We start from the raw sequence: 18,017 nt of genomic DNA on the forward strand, positions 1-18,017 counted from the left end.
ATTAAAAAAATATCATGGACATCTAGCTTAACAGATAGTTATTGTCATGCTAGCTTTGATGAAAATGTACTCAGCTAAACTGGTCACTCTAAATATGACACTGAATTATGACCAGGGCAGGGGAGGACCATGCAGCACCTATCCTAGCTCAGAGAAGACAAGAAATCAGATTTTTCAGTAGATTGCACACTGAACAGTCCCTTAGAACAAAGTAAGCATCTAAATATTACAGGATCTGAGCTCTTCACATACTCACAGCAGTTGTAAAATTATAAATTTACATTATCAGTGGGGAAAAAAAGGTTATAGGGTGAGAAAAAGTGTTCTGAAGGGTTTAATTCCTACTACTTTTTTCCTTTTAGTTACTGTTAATAAAATTTTCTTTATACCCTTTTAAAGTTTTAAACCTACTTTACTTTTTTCCTAATTCTACCTCACAACAAGAAGTGATTAACCAGCACTAAACCCACCACATTCTTCAATACATTAACCAGGAAAACTCAAAATTGGTAAAATCTCTAATTAGCAAACCAAAACCACTGGAGTTGCTAACTAAGATGCAAGTAAGAAGAAGATCCTTGGCTGCATAATTTAATTAGCTGTTTGATTTGTTGAGCTGCAAAAGAGTTTTCAACAGTTTAGTAAGGCTTGATATACTACCTGAGAGGGGAAACAAAAATAAAAACAAAAACCAAGGAGAAAGAGTTCCTGGGTGGTCAAGTACCTGGGTTGTCAAGATCCCACACTTTTCTGATGAATTAAGGAACCAAAGTCAACATGGTGTATTGAAAAATTACATGAACTTAAGAGATGGGATTGATATAAATGAGCAAAGCAAAGTATAGCAGACACTGGATGTGTCATTCCTACAGCATCTGCAGGTCTTTTCTTTGAGCTGCCCTCAATGCCTTCTCTGGGAGCCTTTTTGCACCCTGTATTTCCTGTGGAGGGAAGGACATCTCCATGCCATGGGCCAATGCCGGCAGACAATGGCACAGGAAGCAGAAACGCTGAGTTTTCACAATCCAGGCTGAGACTAATCTCCTCATTCTCCACTTCTCCCCGTGAAATTAGGAAACATTAACACTTGCTTTCCTCAACAGGTGGTGTTTGTAAGCATCACAATTCCACAGTGATCATATGCTTCACAAATGCTTTGTACATTAAACAAACCATTTTTACAAATCCAGCAGGCTTCTGCACAAGAGTTATTTTTGTTAGGAGTGAGTGAGCAATCATAAAAGCCCATTATTTATCTCTTAGAATAAATTAAGACTTTACAACTGGTACTCTCAATCTCCTTTGTTGTTTCCTGGTTCCAGCTCTTTATCCCGTACATTCAAATTTCCCACTTTCCTTAATCTAGATGTTTTTATACAATTTTCTTTTCTCAGATTTTTTAATGCTACTTGCTACAGAGGACCCATGTATTCCTAGGGACACTGAATAATCTGTTTATCTTTAGTGCTGAATAAACTATGTTTATCTTTAGTAGTAAAAAAATCAATCTTTTGGAATATTTAAGTGGGAAGACTAGACAGTTGCACCAGAATAATGTTCACTCGGTGATATGACACAGGTATTGGTGTATTTTTCTTCTTTTAAATTATTTGTGATTATTTCTATGGAGTTTATTTGCTTGTGTTTTTGTTCCTGACTGGATTAAGCAAAGTTCTGTCCTATGGAAATTGCATGAGGTCACTTGGAATATTGCTATCCATGTTCTACCAGGGCACTGACTGGGTAAGGGGTCCAGATTGGGGACATATCACTTCAAGACCAGTGGCTGGGCAAAACAAATGCCTGTGACAACTACAAAACATGATAAACCTAGTGAATGGACAAGGAGGGTAAACTGATGTAGTAAGTTCCAAGATAAATATTTATTAGTAATGCTATTACAGAACAAAACTAGAAGTTAAAGAATGTGTAGCAGTTTGTAAAATCTGGGAAGTTCTAGATAACGACCAATATTATTTTCCCCATCTACCTTCTGCCACCCATGCCAGTCAGCGCATGCTCAGCATTTTGCATCTCCAGAAAAATCAAAAATCAAATTTTGCATCTCCATACAAACCAAAAACCAGTCCTGTGGCTGATGGCTGAGAGGCAATGCACAAATACCCAGGTAGCAGAGAGTGAGCTGCCAACATGCCACATGCTGGCCAGGGAAAGCACAGGAGCCCTGCAGGAGAAGGATTTCTCAGGTAACAGGGTAGCAGTGCAGTATCATAAAGTAATAAATTAACCTTCTGAGAGCATGGAGTCAGAGCCATCATTCCTGCCTTTGTTGGGGCATTCCCTGCAAATACAACACACCAGTCTAGGCACTGAGCAAAACAAAACCAAACCTTACAGGCTTGAGGCCTGCTGCAATGGCCTGCCCTTCCTTGCACAGGAGACAAAAACATAAATCCCTGCCTGATGCAATTGTTTTCCTTTGGCTCCTACAGCTGCTGGCATGACAAACTTCCTCACCAGACAGACAGACAGACAGCAGTGACCTGTGCTGGTCAAACTGGAGATCAGGGATTGCTCCATTCCTGCTGGTCAGGAGGGCCCATTTTTATTGACTGATCCATTGACTCAGCAGCCCAGAAATGGACTTTGAAATTCTCAGCCTGTTTTTGGAAGTGACTGTCACAAAGTGCCAGTAAACCTGTTTGATCTGAGCTGCCCCTTGCCTCTCCAGGCAGGCAGGTGATGTGGAGCCAGGTCAGGGGAAGCAGCACCAGTGCAGGCAGCAGTGCAGGGGAAAGCTGGCTGCAATGTTTCATCCTGAAAACTGTTCTTTTATTTAAAAAAAAAAAAAAAAAAAAAAAAAAAAAAAAAAAAACCAAAAACAAAAAAAAACCACTTTTTTTTAATTTAAAAATCAGAGCATTTTGCAAATAACTATTTGCTCTTTTAAGAGTCTTCAGTTTAAAGCAATTTTTTAGCTGTTGGATTTCCTCTTATTCCTTTCTTTTACTGAAGAATGTGGTGAGAGGCTAAGGGACACTTATTTCTCAGTTAAAACTTTGTTTGTTTGTTTTTAAAAAGTGATAAAAATAAAAATAAGTACATGTGGAGAAAACAACCAAATTCCAACCAGCTGCAGAGCCACCAGCTTAGTTACACTGGCTGATGTGCAAACACATAGAGTGCACTAAAATAATTAGATTGCCAGATATGTGTCAGATACATCATGATGCAATTTGAATACCAAAAATACTTAATAAAGAGAAGTCTCTTTTTGGTATGATAGCAGGGAGCAGCCATAACAGCTGCACTTCAGGTAAGATGGAAATGCCAAAAAGACCAGGCAAACTGAGGAATTGCAGCAGCATCACCCTCAGCATCCCTGCATCACTCACTGGGGGGCCCAGGGTGACCTGGTTGTACACCAAGGCTGAGTTGAGGTTCAGACTCTGATGGAAGTGCACTGAAATCACAAACAGCTGAAAGTCCAACCCCACAGTAATGTTCATGGCACTCATTATGTCCCTACAGAGAGCAATTAGCAGGGCCTGACAGGGAAAAAGAGAAGTTATGTCCTCTGTCTCAAAAAGCTCTAATTTTATGGCAAGACAATAGGAGATCACTAAGAATAAATTAGAGCAAAGCCCCATGGCTGGAAAAAGGGGAACTGGGAAATGATTTCTATTCACATCCTTGGTATGACTTTGTGATTCTTGGTCATCTCAGTTTCCCTGACATATCTCTGTGTTTTACAAAGGGAACAAAAATCTTGAATCTTGCTGTTATTTGTTAAGCATTGCAAAGCAGCTTTGACTAGAGGGGAAATCTCAGTTGTCACAAAAGGATCACAATAAAGCCCAGCTGTTTGCTCAAGGCTACCCTGATGTGACAGTCTCTGCTGGGTGCAGGTGGCTCTCATTCACACCTTTGGCCCCTGGCTTTGGCAAAATGCCACCTGGAGGGTTTCTGGAGCATTTCTGGAATTCTTGAATGCCAATTGCATTTGAGCAGTTGGTGCAGAAGCCTCAAGAACACCTGAGACACAGAGCAAGGCACCAGCAGCTCCAGACACCTGGCAAGCACAGCCCTGGCACAGCCATGCCCAACATTTCATCTCTGGCTTGAGAGACAATCACACAGGGCTGGAAAAGGGTTTTTAAATGCTCTGTTCACAGAGATTCTGTATCATGGGGAGAGAAGACCATCTCTAGTGGATCTGTGTAGAGATCTTTTGTTTTTTACATTGAAGGATCACAAATATTTTATGCACAAGACCTTTGAATGTTGATGTGGCCACAGGAAATGGGGAATTTAAATGGAGGAGAACAGGAAAAGCAAAATGTGACATGTTTTGTTGCTTATTCCAAGCCAGTGAAGAAGGGGCCCAACAGCTCCATACAAAGAACTGTTTATACCAACCAATACCTAGTTTTAAATTTCCTGTCTTAGTCACTTTTGGGTATCGTTTTGTCCTGTGTCTTTGTCTCTCCCCACCGAGCTGAAAAGCATGACCATGTTAAAAATACTCCTTTTCCTTTGTAAGGAAACCCAGTGGCTCCAGATCTCTGTGCAGCACCACCAGGAGCTGGAGCTGAAAGGTCGTGCCAAGGCTGCCATGAGTTATGTGGGGCTGTGAAAAACAAGGCACTTGCTAACTCTGAGGAATAACCCAACTGCACACACTCGCCCCGACCCGAGGGTGCTGCCTTTGGGAACGTTTCACAGCTTGACACACAAGTGCTGAGCATCCAAAGACACCAACCTGGCTCTCACAGTCACAGAACAGGCTCTGCTTCTCCACCAGCCAGGCTCTCACTGCATCACTCCCTGCACCCACGTACTCTTGGCTTCTCCCTGGGTGCTGATAGCAAACAAAGCAGCGCTCGCTCCATTCCTGTCATGCCTGGAGTCACTTCTGACAGACCAGCAGCACACAGTGCTCCAGGAAAACCAATCTCTCCCCTTCATCTCCCCTTCTCCCAGCTCTACACCAAGGTGCTACGCTCACCCCCGGAACCCCACAGAGAATTCATGTGCTCAGGCTAATAGCTTTCAACAAAAAATAACAATAAATTTAAAAATCAGGTTTCTTGCCATATGATACAATAAAAATGCATGTTTTTCTTCTTAAACACATTTTAACCTTTGTGAGCTTGTGTGAAAAGACCCCATTATTAGGCCTGAGTTATTTAAGCAATATTGGAAGTGCCCCTGCCCTTTTGTTAATTTGCTTGGCTTGGTGCACACATGGCATTTGTTTTATATCATGTGTGGAACTTGCTTCTTTAAAAAGTCTGCAGGTTTCAAATTCCTCCCCTTTTGATAGATGTACTGTATGTACTGTTAGGTTTAAAAAAAGTTACAGGTGGCTGCTATTTTCCCCAATTCAGTCCACAAAAGCCCCTTTATTAAAAGAAGTCCTTAATGAAAAAGAAAAGTAGAGCTACTGTATGTGAGGTTGCAAAGAGCTCTGGTGGAAATATTTGGTGTTTACATTTTGCTGAACTATTTATACTGTGGACGCACACTACACTAAAGGCTCTCTTTTCCCTGCATAATAGAAATCCTTGTGACGGAATTCTATATACTCAGTATGGTTTACATTTTTTATCCAGCCTCACCACATTTTATTCCACAGTGTGTCTGCAGGGCTCTGTGGGTCTGCAGCAGAGCTGTAGAATAGCAACACCTTCTGGAAGAATTGGAGAATCCTTCCTGATCCTTGCAGCTTGTTGCTCTCACCAGCCAGTGTACATTACTAATAAGGCAGAAGCTCAGAATAATAATTAAAATACTTCACTGGCTGTATGTGCATTTATTGCTTCATTTAGCAGTAATTGAAAACTCTGTGTAGGGTTTTATTTTAAATATCTCTTTCAGAGACTTTTCATTCAGAGTACTTTTAACAATTAATATTCAGCATTTTAATTGCACCAGATTTATGGGTCTGAGTCTCTGCTCTGTCCACCTTTTGTCTGGTGATGTGAAAAAGCAGAAAAAGCAGCAGCCACCTCCTCTCCCCTCAGAGCATCCCCAAACCCAGCCCAGCAAAGGATGTGCAGTGGCCTGCATTTAACATCTTACAACCTCAGATAAGCACCACAGCCTTCCTGGTGTCTTTATAAACAAAACTCTGCCCCTGCAGAGCCTTGAGCTGCCTTTGGCATTGGGGCTGTTCCGTTTTTGCCAAAAAAGACAGGCAGCCCTTTGGGAGTGTTGCTAGAAGACAGCTTTGCAAGCACTAGGAGGAAACAGAGGGTGGCTGGCAGGAGGACTCCTTTAACTGCCTTCAACTCCAATCTATGGCAATATTTTCTTTTGCAAAGTACTGCAGAGAGATGCCATTAGAACAGCAGCAGCAGTAGTAACAGCAGTAATAATAATAACCATACCAGCTCTAATTAGATCTTTGAACGGAGGTGCAATCATTTTCACACCACTGCTGTAAAGATGAGTTCTGCTAGAGAAACAGGGAGGGAGAACTGGATTCCTTGAAAGGCACTATCAAAGGACAAGAGGCAAGGAGAGGGGCAAAAGAGCTTCCACATTTAAACTTTAACAACATTTCAGGCACAAAATTTGCTTCAATGGTACCAAATCAGTGAACAGCCTGATTCCAAAACACTGGGCTTTATTCATAATAAGGATTGTCAACTCCTGAAATATTCAGGTGGCTTGGAGGATGCAGGATGGAGAGTCCAGATGAGCCTCCTAAACCTGGATGCCTTTCCTCAGACAAGGCAAGGCCCAGTCTGGTTCTGCTCTGGTCTGGTCCTGATGAGCAGCCCAGGGTCAGATCTGACAAGTTTTGCTGATTTTGCAAAGTTAACACAAGATTTCAATTTTGCTTTTAATTTTCAAATGGTGTGTCTGAGCAAAATTTGCTGTGTTCCTGCTTTGACACTGGGTTTCTGTATCTCCCATGCCTCATTCACACCCTTGGTCAGGATTTTGTTTTTTGGGCTATTCCTTTTCTTTCTGCACATCCTTCCTGCAGTGCCAGCTCCTGCCCACCTAATAAAGAAGCCAGTGTACTGCAAAGCTTGCACAGTGCAGCCATCATCCACAAACCACTCTGACTTAGCTCACTCCATTATGCAAAACAGCTCTGAGGAGAAGCCTGCTGGGAAATGAAGAAACAGATTTTTCCATGATGGAAAAAAAAAAAAAAAGGTATGTTTAGATGTGTCAGGGGAGGGATACTGTTTAAGAAAAGTAGTTTGTCAAAGGTTTTCACGATATATCTGATTTTTGCAAAGCATTTGAGGGCTAAAGATGGGGTATACCCCCAGCTAATCATGGCAAACACACTCCACACCTCTCTATAAGTAGCTCCACGCCAGTACTAAGGTGCAGGGATCCATGATCCTGCGTGAGGGCAGAATGCAGAGCAGCAAGGAGCCCATGAGGGGCTGCAGGCAGCTGCTCAGAGTGGCCAGGTGAGAATAGCTATCAGAGCAGCAGAGGGAAGGCCATATGGCACCAGCTGTGCTCGGCGTCCCAGCAGGACAGCCTCTCCTCTCATGAATATCATTTCCACAGCCTGCACAAGAGCGATCTGCTATTGCAATAAGCTGCTCCTCTCCTTTTCCTCACCTGTACCCATCACCTTGGGGCTGCTGAGCTGTGGCACAAAAGAAAAAGACAGGGCAAGGAAAACTGTGAGCCCTACTCTGTGATGGTGCTCCAAAATGAGCCACCAAAAAGGAATACAAAATTCTCTAGGGAAGCCTCTTCCCTGCCCCTTCTGCTTCACATGGAAAAGGGCTGTATGTGCCTGCCACACCTGTAAATTCCCAGAGCCAGGGGGTGATGGCCAGCAGGACTGTCACAAAGCTGCTCATGGTGAAAAAACCCTTTTGTCACAAACCCTTCTGTCTGGTTCTGCCAGCCCAGCCTTGCCCAGCTGACACAGCCCCAGCACATCCCCCAGGCTGGGGATGGGTTAATCCCAGAGGTGCCTTAAACAGCTGGAACAGAGGCTAGACAGAGTTAAGGGGACTGAAAGGATATTTACTGAAGAGCCTTCAAAGGCCACACCCTGGCAGTACCAGAGCCACACTCGTGGCTCTGCCTGGATGGTTCCAAGATGGAAGGAAAGGAGGGTTTGGTCACAAGATCTCACATTTTTATAAGTTTTGTCCATTTGTATATTGCAGTTCATTGTCCCGTTCCAGCTTTAGCCCCTGCAGTCCCACCCTGCTTGTTTTGCTCTCTCCAGCCCACGGTGTTTGTGCTCTTGGGCTGAGATTTGGGTCATTTGTCCTTGGTGCCCAGCTGGAGCAGGAATTGTTTTGTCTCCTTGCTCTATGCACAGAGCTCACCATCCCCTAATATAAAACCCAGACCCACACACCGAAGCAGCACAGAATCAGAAAAGGAAAAATAAATTAAAATAAAATAAAAGCTAAAACCCCGAGGTATCACCAGGACAAGAGGAGTTTGTGACAAACCAAGAGCCAGCCTGAGAATCCCGAGCGGAATTTTAACGTGTCTGGCCTGGGATCCTCAATCGCTGATAATGACAGGCATTACCTGACCCAGCCAGCTCGGGGATCGCAGAGCTGTTCTCAAGAATTTGCAAATCCTTCTCCAGTTCCTGGCTCCTTCCCTCTGACTATCTTGGCAGCCTGTTCTGGCAGCCAGACTATCTCACCTAAGACTTCTCCAGCTGGTGAAGCATCTTGGCGCTCCTGCCTCTCCATGCCCACACACTTTCATCAACTTCAGCAGTAACCCTTTTAAGTGTTATCTCTTAGCAGCCCTAATTACTTCAAATACATTTTCTACTGCCGTCGCGGGACAGGTGGAAACTGAGCGCCATCTATTGCTGACTGAGAGAGGAAAGGCTGCTCTGCTGGGGATGGAGAAGCCGCACGGAGCTCCTGCGATCCAGCAGCAGCATCCAGAAACAATTCCACTCTCAACTGATGCTTAAAGCCTTGATGTTTTACCGAAAATACACCCATACATTCGGGATGTGTCCCTAGCTAATTTTTTCAACCTGGAAATATTGTGAGAACCAGCTTTCCTGTAATATTTGTGTAACTATGTCATTATTTTTGCCCTGAAATATTATGGCATGAAACTCTCTTTGGTGATTATATTTGACACAGGTGAACTATAGAGCTGGTCTTTAAACACTTTGCAGTCCCAACACTGGCTGTACCCCCTTTGCAACTGTGAGCAACTGAAGTGGAAGAAGGGAGTAATCCCCAAGGAAAGCATCTTCCCCTTCCATTTTCCTTGGCTCTTTCCAGCCCAGGAGCACTCCAAAAAGCTGAGGAACAGAGCAGTGGGCAGCACTGCCACTGCTGGGAGGAGGATTTGGTTTGTAACAAGGCTTCAATGTGAAGCCAAAGGTAATTTTCTTGTCAAAGGTCTTGGGACTTCCCTGCATGATATGAAATAATTTACAAACCATCCCCAACAGGACAAAAACTCTGGAAATACTATCAAGAGCCTAGGGTGGGTAGAATTGCATGACAAAAGCAAAAGCTGTATCTTTTCTGAGTCTCACTCACAGCTTTTGAATGTATCTGAAGGGATGCTAATTGTTAGCACTGAGGATTATGCTGTTAATTTCTGCTTCTCACTTTAAGCAGCTAATGCAATCTTTTGCACAAAAGTGCAAAGGTTTGTAGTAGGGACAAAGTTAGGAGAACTGATGGGAGGAGATCTGAAAACACTAAAGCAAAGTGCTGCTGTACACAAGCTGCAAAGACCAGGAGCATGTTGTCTAACTCTGTGATGTTTCCAATAGGTCTGGCTGCAAAGATTCCTGAGAAAAGGAGAGGGTAAAGATGACAAAAAAGATGAGCAACACCACTTCAAAGTATCTGCAGCCATAAAGTTTGGACATCATCAAACTTAGAAAAAAAATATCCCTGATACAGTGTAAAGAGCTGTGTTTGTTGCAAGCTCGATAATACCTGCTACCTTTTTTTCTAAAGCTCTACATGCCTTAGAAGGGAATAAATTATTTTTAAACACCATTTTTTAGCACATATGATGGAGATGAAAGGTGAAATATTTGTATCAGGCAGTTTAAAAACAGTGAAGCCAAGGAAGACAGATGTTGGGTTTACTTAGCAAAATATCCTTAGGATTTTCAAGGTTGTTCTGAAGGGTTCTAAAACCTTGCTTATGATTTAGGCTTAGGCTTTATTAGTGATTCAAAAGTCAACTTAAACTGTATAATCAGCACATAATAAGTCAGGTATAGTAAGTCAGGAAATGACTCCTTGCTTTTTGCAAATGAGTGAAACTTGTTTTCCTCATAAATAACAGAAAGGGAAGCAAGAAATTAAAAAAAAATAATTAAATCATTCAAATTCGGGTTCGTTCTCCTTGAGCCTCTGGGATTCCCTCAGTTTTATATGCTGTAGCCCAGATAATGATTCACTGCTGCCTAGAAGGTAGGAGACCACTTTTATCTCCCAAAATGTGTTAAGAGAACACGGCCTGGCTCAGGTTTGCCTGAGGCTGAGCCTTTCCAAGCTCTGACTCTGCTCCATCCCCAGCTCCTTGCCTGTTCCCTGCGGCAGGGGCAGCAATCAGACTGTGCTGCCAGCAGTGCCGGGAGCAGAGCAGGTGTGAGCACAGCTGCATCAGGGGCAGATCCCACCCACCCACAGCTGGAACTGGAGCAATACAAGGGACAAGGCAGGTGTGAGCATTCACCTGCACTTGGTGCATTTCTATAAACACCAAAGGCAGCTTCACTGGGGATCTGCAGGGAAAATTTGTCCCAGTCTTTATCCCAGTCTCTAAGTGGCTGCTACTTCTAGCCAAGGAGAGTGGTGGTCCTTAGACAGGACCCCAGTGGGATGAGGAGACTCTGGAGGGCAGGGATGTGTTCAGGACGCCACACATTGGCCCAGCTGTGACACACAGCCTGTACAGCCTCACAAAGGTGCTTGGCCAATCCTCCTCCCGGGCACACAAGCACAGAGGGCTCAGGAGCAGCAGCCCCACCCCATGTCTTTCCACCAGGAAAACATCACTGAACACACCATGAGAAAGGCTGGACTTAGCTGAAATCCAACCAGCAAAGAATTAAAAGTTATTTTGTTATGACTCTGAATGCTGCTGGGCAATAACCTGGGGAGTAGCGATGAAAAAACAGACAATGTGGTATAAGAAAATAAATTTACAAGGTAGCACTCTGGAGGTTAAGATGATGGTGCTTATGCTCCACTCTTAGGTAGACTGTCTCAAATGCTCCCTTTTGTACATTATTTCAGTATAAGAGGAATTTTATATTGGTTTTTATTTGGTTTGGAAGGAACATAGTACTAAAGCTTTTAAATAAGTACAAAATTAATTAAGACTGTTGTGTTTCTTGGCAGGACGAATATAGAAGTTTTAATGTTGAAATACACAACCTCTGTTCTCTGTATTTGGTTTTGCCTTTTTTTTTTTTTTTTTTTTTTTCTTTTTTTTTTTTTTTTTTTTAAGAGGACAGGGTGCTGGATGGCAAGGAAAAGAGAATATTTTTTTGTTTGGAGAGTTGACCTGTTTTTTTTCCTACACCACATTTAAAGCCTGGAAGGTAACCAGAACAAGATCCAATTTCCCAACCTATTCCAAATTCTGGTATCAGATAAATAATTGGTTATGGGTTAAAGCAAAAATGGTTACAAATGACCTTCTGGAGAGGTACTGCAGTCTGCTCCAGAAAGGAAGGTGGTAGGAGCACTTAGGGATGAAGGAAAGATATTCTGGTTTGAAACAAATCACAGAACATTAGAAAAGCTCTGCAAAGCCTGCTCTAGCTCACACAAGCTCCCAGGGCTGTCAGGAAAGCACCAAAGGCCTGAGTTGCCTGGGATCAGTGAGTTTAAAGGCAATCTGTTCTTCCTGAGCTGGGAGAGCCCTGTGAGACTGGGACTCTGTTCCAAACTTCTGCTAACAGCCATGCCAGCTAGGAGCATGGTGAATTGTGATTTTTGTGATTTCCCCAGCATAGCTGTGCCAGCCAAAGCCCCAAATGACTCCGTTGTTCTTGCAAAGAAAAAAAGAAGAAAAAGCCAAAAAAGTGCATTTCCTTGTACAACTTTTCCTGTGTGGGGCTGTGGCCAGGTATGGCTTTACTGTGCAAACAGCAAATGCAGCTCCAGTGGCAGATCTGCAGTGCTCTGTGGGCACTGATGGAATGGCCCTAAGCACTGGCACAATGTCACACTCAGGCTGTAAGCAGGGCTGAAGGCTGATTATGTACAGCAGGTCTCAAAATCCTCACAGAGGCTTTGCTGTTCTCTTTGTGGCTGTTGTGTTGTGAGCTTAAAATGTGCAAGATTATCCTGTTCTTCTTTTGTACACAGGAAACAACTTCTTTCATCTTTTCTTCTACAATTTCTAGGGGAGGAGACAACTGCACACAGCCTTCCATGGATGTCTTTCTTCAGGTAGAAGAGCCAAGCAGGCATCTCAAGTGAAAGGAATAATTTGCTTAGAGAGTTAGAATTGTGATAAAGAACCTAGAGTCATCCTGCCTGTGGAGATCAGAGGGGTCACAACATGATTGCTGGAGACAAGGCAGGTTTTAGGTGCAAGCTGAAGGAAGAAAAGTTGGGAGTTCAGTGTTCCATCAGGGAACAAATGTTCCTGCAGTTCAGGCACTAGAAAATCACATTAACCTGGAAAAGCAAAAGCAGGAACAAGACAGACATGGATGTAATAGACACTGACTGCAGGGGCTCCAGGGCAGATGCCAGCTCTTGCTTCTGCAGTGGAGGTCACAGAAGAACCTTTCTGATCCTTTTTTCCCCTTTTTTCTTTCAAACCAGCATTACATTGTGTGTTTAAGCCACAAAAATAATTCACTGGTGAGCAGGAAAGAAGAGGCCAAGCACAGGTCTCACTCTGTGTCACTGTCACATTTCTGGAAAATCCCTTCACCGGGATTTCTGCTCCTGGGAAGCTGAGAAGCCTCAGAGAGAAATGAAAACAATAATTATCTGATTGCTTCTCCTGTGTTTTATGCTTTGGAATGTGGTCTGGAGATTGTTTATCCAACATGTGAATTGTTTTAACTTAATGACCAATCCCAGCCAAGCTGTGTGGGGACTCCGGAAGCAGTCACAAGTTTTTAATTGGTATCTTGTTAAGCCTTCTGTAAGGATCCTTTCTCTATTCCCTAGTATAGTTTCAGTATAGTATTCTTTAATATAAGCACATAAAATAATAAATTAACCTTCTAAGAACATGGAGTCAGATCCTCCATTCTCCTTCGTCCTGGGGACCCCAAAAATACCACAACTCTATCTCAGCCACTTCCCCACATCTTGCACACCCAGAGATTAATTATCTGGTCAGTTGGACACGTGTGGTGACACATAAAGGAGCAAGAAGGCAGCCATGGAATAACCTCCTTGTGCAGGCACAGTGAGCAGAGCCAGGAAAGAGCCACAATCCCCAATTCTTCACTAACACACTCAGGCTCCTGTGGTATTTTCAGGGTCCCCAGGATAAAGGAGGAATTGATGAATTTGACTCCATGTTCTTAGAAGGCTAATTTATTATTTTCTTACACTATATTATGTTAAAGAATGCTATACTGAAATTATACTAAGGAATAGAGAAAGAATACATACACGAGGCTTAATAAGAATGATAATGAAAACTTGTGACTCGCCAGAGCCTTGACACAGCTGGACATGATCGGTCATTAAGTTAAAACAATTCACATGAAACCAAACAATGACCAGTTGGTAACAATCTCCAGACCACATTCCAAAGCAGCAAAACAGGGAGAAGCAATCAGATAATTATTGTTTTCATTCTTTTCTGAGGCTTCTCATCTTCCCAGGAGAAGAAAACCTGGCAAAGAGGATTTTTCAGAGAGTATGACAGTGACAGGCATCAAAGGGCTCCTGCAGTAACAGCTGCACATGCAGGCAGGCAGTTCTGGAGCTGGAAGGTTTTGGGTAAGTCCCTGAACTGCAGCTCAGCCCATCCTTTCTCTCTGAAGCAATAACTAAAGTGTTTTTCCCACAGATGTCTGCAGGGCTTCCCCATTGTGTGGGCTTGGGTCAAGATCACAAAGCTGAACACAGTAAATGCTTCAAGTCTCACCTGTGTGTATTCTTTTGTGCTGGTCAGTGACATAAAAGATCTTTGTATTTGCAAAACAGCTGGTCCTCAATTAGGAAAAGTGAACATGCAAAAATTATGGGCACTAGAAACCTGAATTTCTGGAACAGACTCCAAAGCCCTCCTTGCAGCTTGCCTTCCTCCCCTGAGGTTCAATTTATGTTTGGTCCCCATGCACAAAGGAGAAGGGATTAAAATGGACATTCTTCTGCAAAAATCATAGCTCTGTGTCCAGATGCCTGCTGCTGGCATCATTAATTTGCTTCTGAACACTCAGAATCCCAGAAGATGTCACCTGGGGCTGGGAGCAGAACATTTAGGCAATGCAAACTCTCCCAAGGTTAGGTGAAAATGAGCTGGGTGTTTATTTGTTTAAACCAGAATCCATACTGTAGGCTGACAAGGAATTCTAGAAGGCTTGGCCATGCATGAGCTTGATTTTTCTCGCATTTAAATGTCACTGTCAGCTGTAGGCAGTGCTCCAGCTTGTGAAGTTTTACTGAAACTGGAGGCAACACTGAACTTGGCAGAGATGTGATCACAAGGTTTAATTGAAAAATAAGCCTACTATTACAAATTAGTGTGGAGAAGGCAGCCATGGTGGAATCTGAATTCAAGTCCATCTGGCCCTCCCCTGCTCATGGATCACCCAGTCTGCCATGCATCCACCTCTGTCTCCAGGGAGCTGTTACCCCCTTTTACAGCTGGAAACAGCAGCTAGGAGGGTCACTGTGGAAACCCCAGGGCACTGGGAATATTCCTGTGTCTGCTCTGGGGTGCCCTGAACCCAGGGCAGCACTGACTCTGACGCTCATCCATGGAGAAAGTTCCCCAGACTTCAAGATAGACTGGAACCCACAAAAGTGTGAAATAGATTATAGGGAGCAGTGTAGGTGTGTCACTGGGTGAGAAATTGAGGTTTTGGGATTTTTAGTATGTAGAGGATGGAAGCAAGATGGAGGGCACAGGGTGTCATCCTGAGTTTCTTCTTCGTGCTGCTTCTTCCTCCTTCTCCATGGATTTGGGTGGCATTTTGTGATTGGGCAGAAAAGTCCCCATTGCAGATCTTTGGGATCAGTTATTGGGCTAAAGTGGAAAATAATCCAGGTGTCAGTTCTTAACTGGATAGTTTAGTCTGAAAAGACCTTGTACCAAGAGATTGTTGGCCGTTCTGTGCCTTCTAATGAAAAGCTGCTGAACTGACAGCAGTGAGACTGTTTTACTGATAAGAAATAATAAACACCTGAGTGTGAACATGAACTACTGTCTCAGGTGCCTTCAATCCAGACCCAGAAAAACCAACAACTGGTACCCCCACAGGTCATCTGTCCTGCTCCAAGGCACAGGAAGGAGCTGAGCAGGAATAACTGCTGATCTTCCTTTCCTTTCCAGATTGCTTGTCATTTTTCCCTAAAGAAAATCACTTCTCTGGTAAACTTACATTATGGGTTGCAGAGAAGTGTGCATTATGCACACCAAGAGAAGCAGTGTCTTTTAAAAATAAATCATTACAAGCCATCCTAGTTTTTGCAATTTACTGTAATTGCAGTTTGATTTTCAGTTTTCCCATGAAAGATCTCAAACTTATCATCTGATGACTGAATGAAGTAGTAACTGTTACAATATTCTTGGTTGATTACTGATTATCTGGGGGTCATAATAGTATTTTTTCCCTGAATTACTTTTTTTTTTTAATGAAAACCATAACACTTTCTGGCTACCAGCTCTACACAAACACAAAATTATTTTTCCTGATGATATCTGTTTTCTCAGAGAAAAATCCAGGTTAAACAACTCTACAGCAGATTAATTTTTCCCTGAACTTCAAATCTAATTTGATGAGAGTTTCATTGAGTCAAACACTGGCTCTCCTTCATGCTGCTTAAATTGCAGTAACAGATAATAAAGCCTTGTTCATGCTACTTTCTCTTTCTAGGAAAAAGTTGCCATAAAGAGGCTGTGAGGCTTGGCAGGGACATGCACATGTTCAGAAAATAAGGTTGGATTTTTAATATGATCTTATCCTGCAAAACTGGGGAAACTTTCCCTTTTTTCAGGCTGAAACTTTCATTTATTGACACCTCTCTTAACTCCTGGCTTGTGTTAGTACTAAAAAGCTTGTCAATATTACAGGCGTGCAAAAATGGGTAAATAACACAGATGTTGATGTTTTGTTGCTGTTGAAATATGAAGGAAATGTGGAATAAGGACTCTTCCTTTGTGCCACTCAGATATACCATAAGGGAATGTCCCAAGGGACCCTGAGAGCCAAAGAGGAACCATCAAGCTCTAAGATTCACCCCAGGAGATGTAAGAAATTGCAAGGTAGGAACTCAACAGCAATTACCTCTCCAAACCAGGCAGCCATCTGACCTAAAACTGTGCTGATTGCTGATGGCCCATATGCACAATACCAGTCTCAGTTACAAGGCTTTCATGCACATATTGTTAAATAAGCCTCTGCCCAGGCTGGCAGATTGCAATCTGGATTCCCTGAAGTCACAAAATTAAATATACAAATTGTGCCTCTTTAGGAAGTCAGACTGCAGAAGGGAAAAAATGCAGCATTTGGGGTCTCACTGGATTCCTTCCATGACATCAAAAATACAGGCAGCCAAGCTAGGTAATAGTGTCTTCAACTTCTTTTTTAAAAAGAAGCCTCATTTCAGCAATGTGATGGGACCAAAAGGTTCCTCAGACAGAATTCTTCCAGTGTGCAATACAAGTAAAGCCCACATCCCCAAAACTGTGTTTCTTTGGTCCTGAGGAAAACACACACAACACAGCTCACTTTGCTTCCCACCTCAGCACACACAGAGCCTACAAAGCCAGCAGTCTGAGAGGCCCCTGAGAAATCTGAAGGGTTTTTGATTAGAGACTCAGATTTGGATTAGAGACTCACCTGAGAGCAGCCACCCGCACCTCCCAGCCAGGACAGAGACACCAATGGATGATGGAGACACCAAAGAGAGCCCAGGGAAATGTCATTTCTCTCAGCAGGGCAGGGTGTCCCTCCAAGCACCTTTCCACCAGCAAAATAATGGCTTTGCAAGGGGAACTGTGAGGTGATTGCAGCCACCTGACAGCAAAGTAAACAAAGTAAAATTCTGACCACAACAAACTGAGCACAGGTGGGATCTGTCCCCACTGCTGAGGGACTGACCCACTCCTCCCGTGCATGGAAATGGGATTAGAGAGGATTTCTAACCTTAAAACCTTTCTAAACTTACCCTTAAAAATATTCTACCTGCAAAAGGAGGGAGTAGCAAAGGGTACCTGTGCTGTGAGTTGTGCTTACAGATTGGTACATTTGGGAATGCACTTCTAAGACAGGAATACGAACACCTGACAAACTTCCCAGATTTTCTGTCCTTTGTATGATACAAGGATAGATTCTGCCGTGGAGGGTGGGGATGGTATGAAGGTTTTAAGCATTTAAAGCAATGTGATTCTTAGGAGGATCCAGAACAACAGGATGGTCAGAACCCCATCCCTAGAGGCAACAAATCCTAGGACAGGAGGCTGATCTGTGACATTTTTCTGCAAATGTTAAAGCACTAAGGTTTCCTAAACAGATGGGCATATTTTTCACTGTCTGCTCTAGTCAGTTTTCAGACATGCCCTCATGACACAAAACCTTCAAAAGGTCCTTTCTTATCCAACCTGGGACTTCACAGTAAAGCAAATGTTACAGACTTCACTCACAAGGTTTGTATGAGCTAAAGGAAGGTTAAAAAAAAAAAATTAACCCAGAATTCAGCAATGACTTAAGCAAGGTCTGGTGCATTAAAGTTTAAGAGCCATAATAAAAGTGTCTGGCACCTGGGATATAAATCCTGATGTGTCATAGGGGCTGATTTCTGACTGGCTGCAGGTCCTTCAGACAAATGCTGCTGTGGGGAGGAGAGCAGCCCTGCTCTCCCTGTGCTGGGCACCTGGGCATGTCCTTTCTGCTTCCT

This window comes from Ammospiza caudacuta, chromosome 5, assembly GCF_027887145.1.
Source record: "Ammospiza caudacuta isolate bAmmCau1 chromosome 5, bAmmCau1.pri, whole genome shotgun sequence".
Classification (NCBI taxonomy): domain Eukaryota; kingdom Metazoa; phylum Chordata; class Aves; order Passeriformes; family Passerellidae; genus Ammospiza; species Ammospiza caudacuta.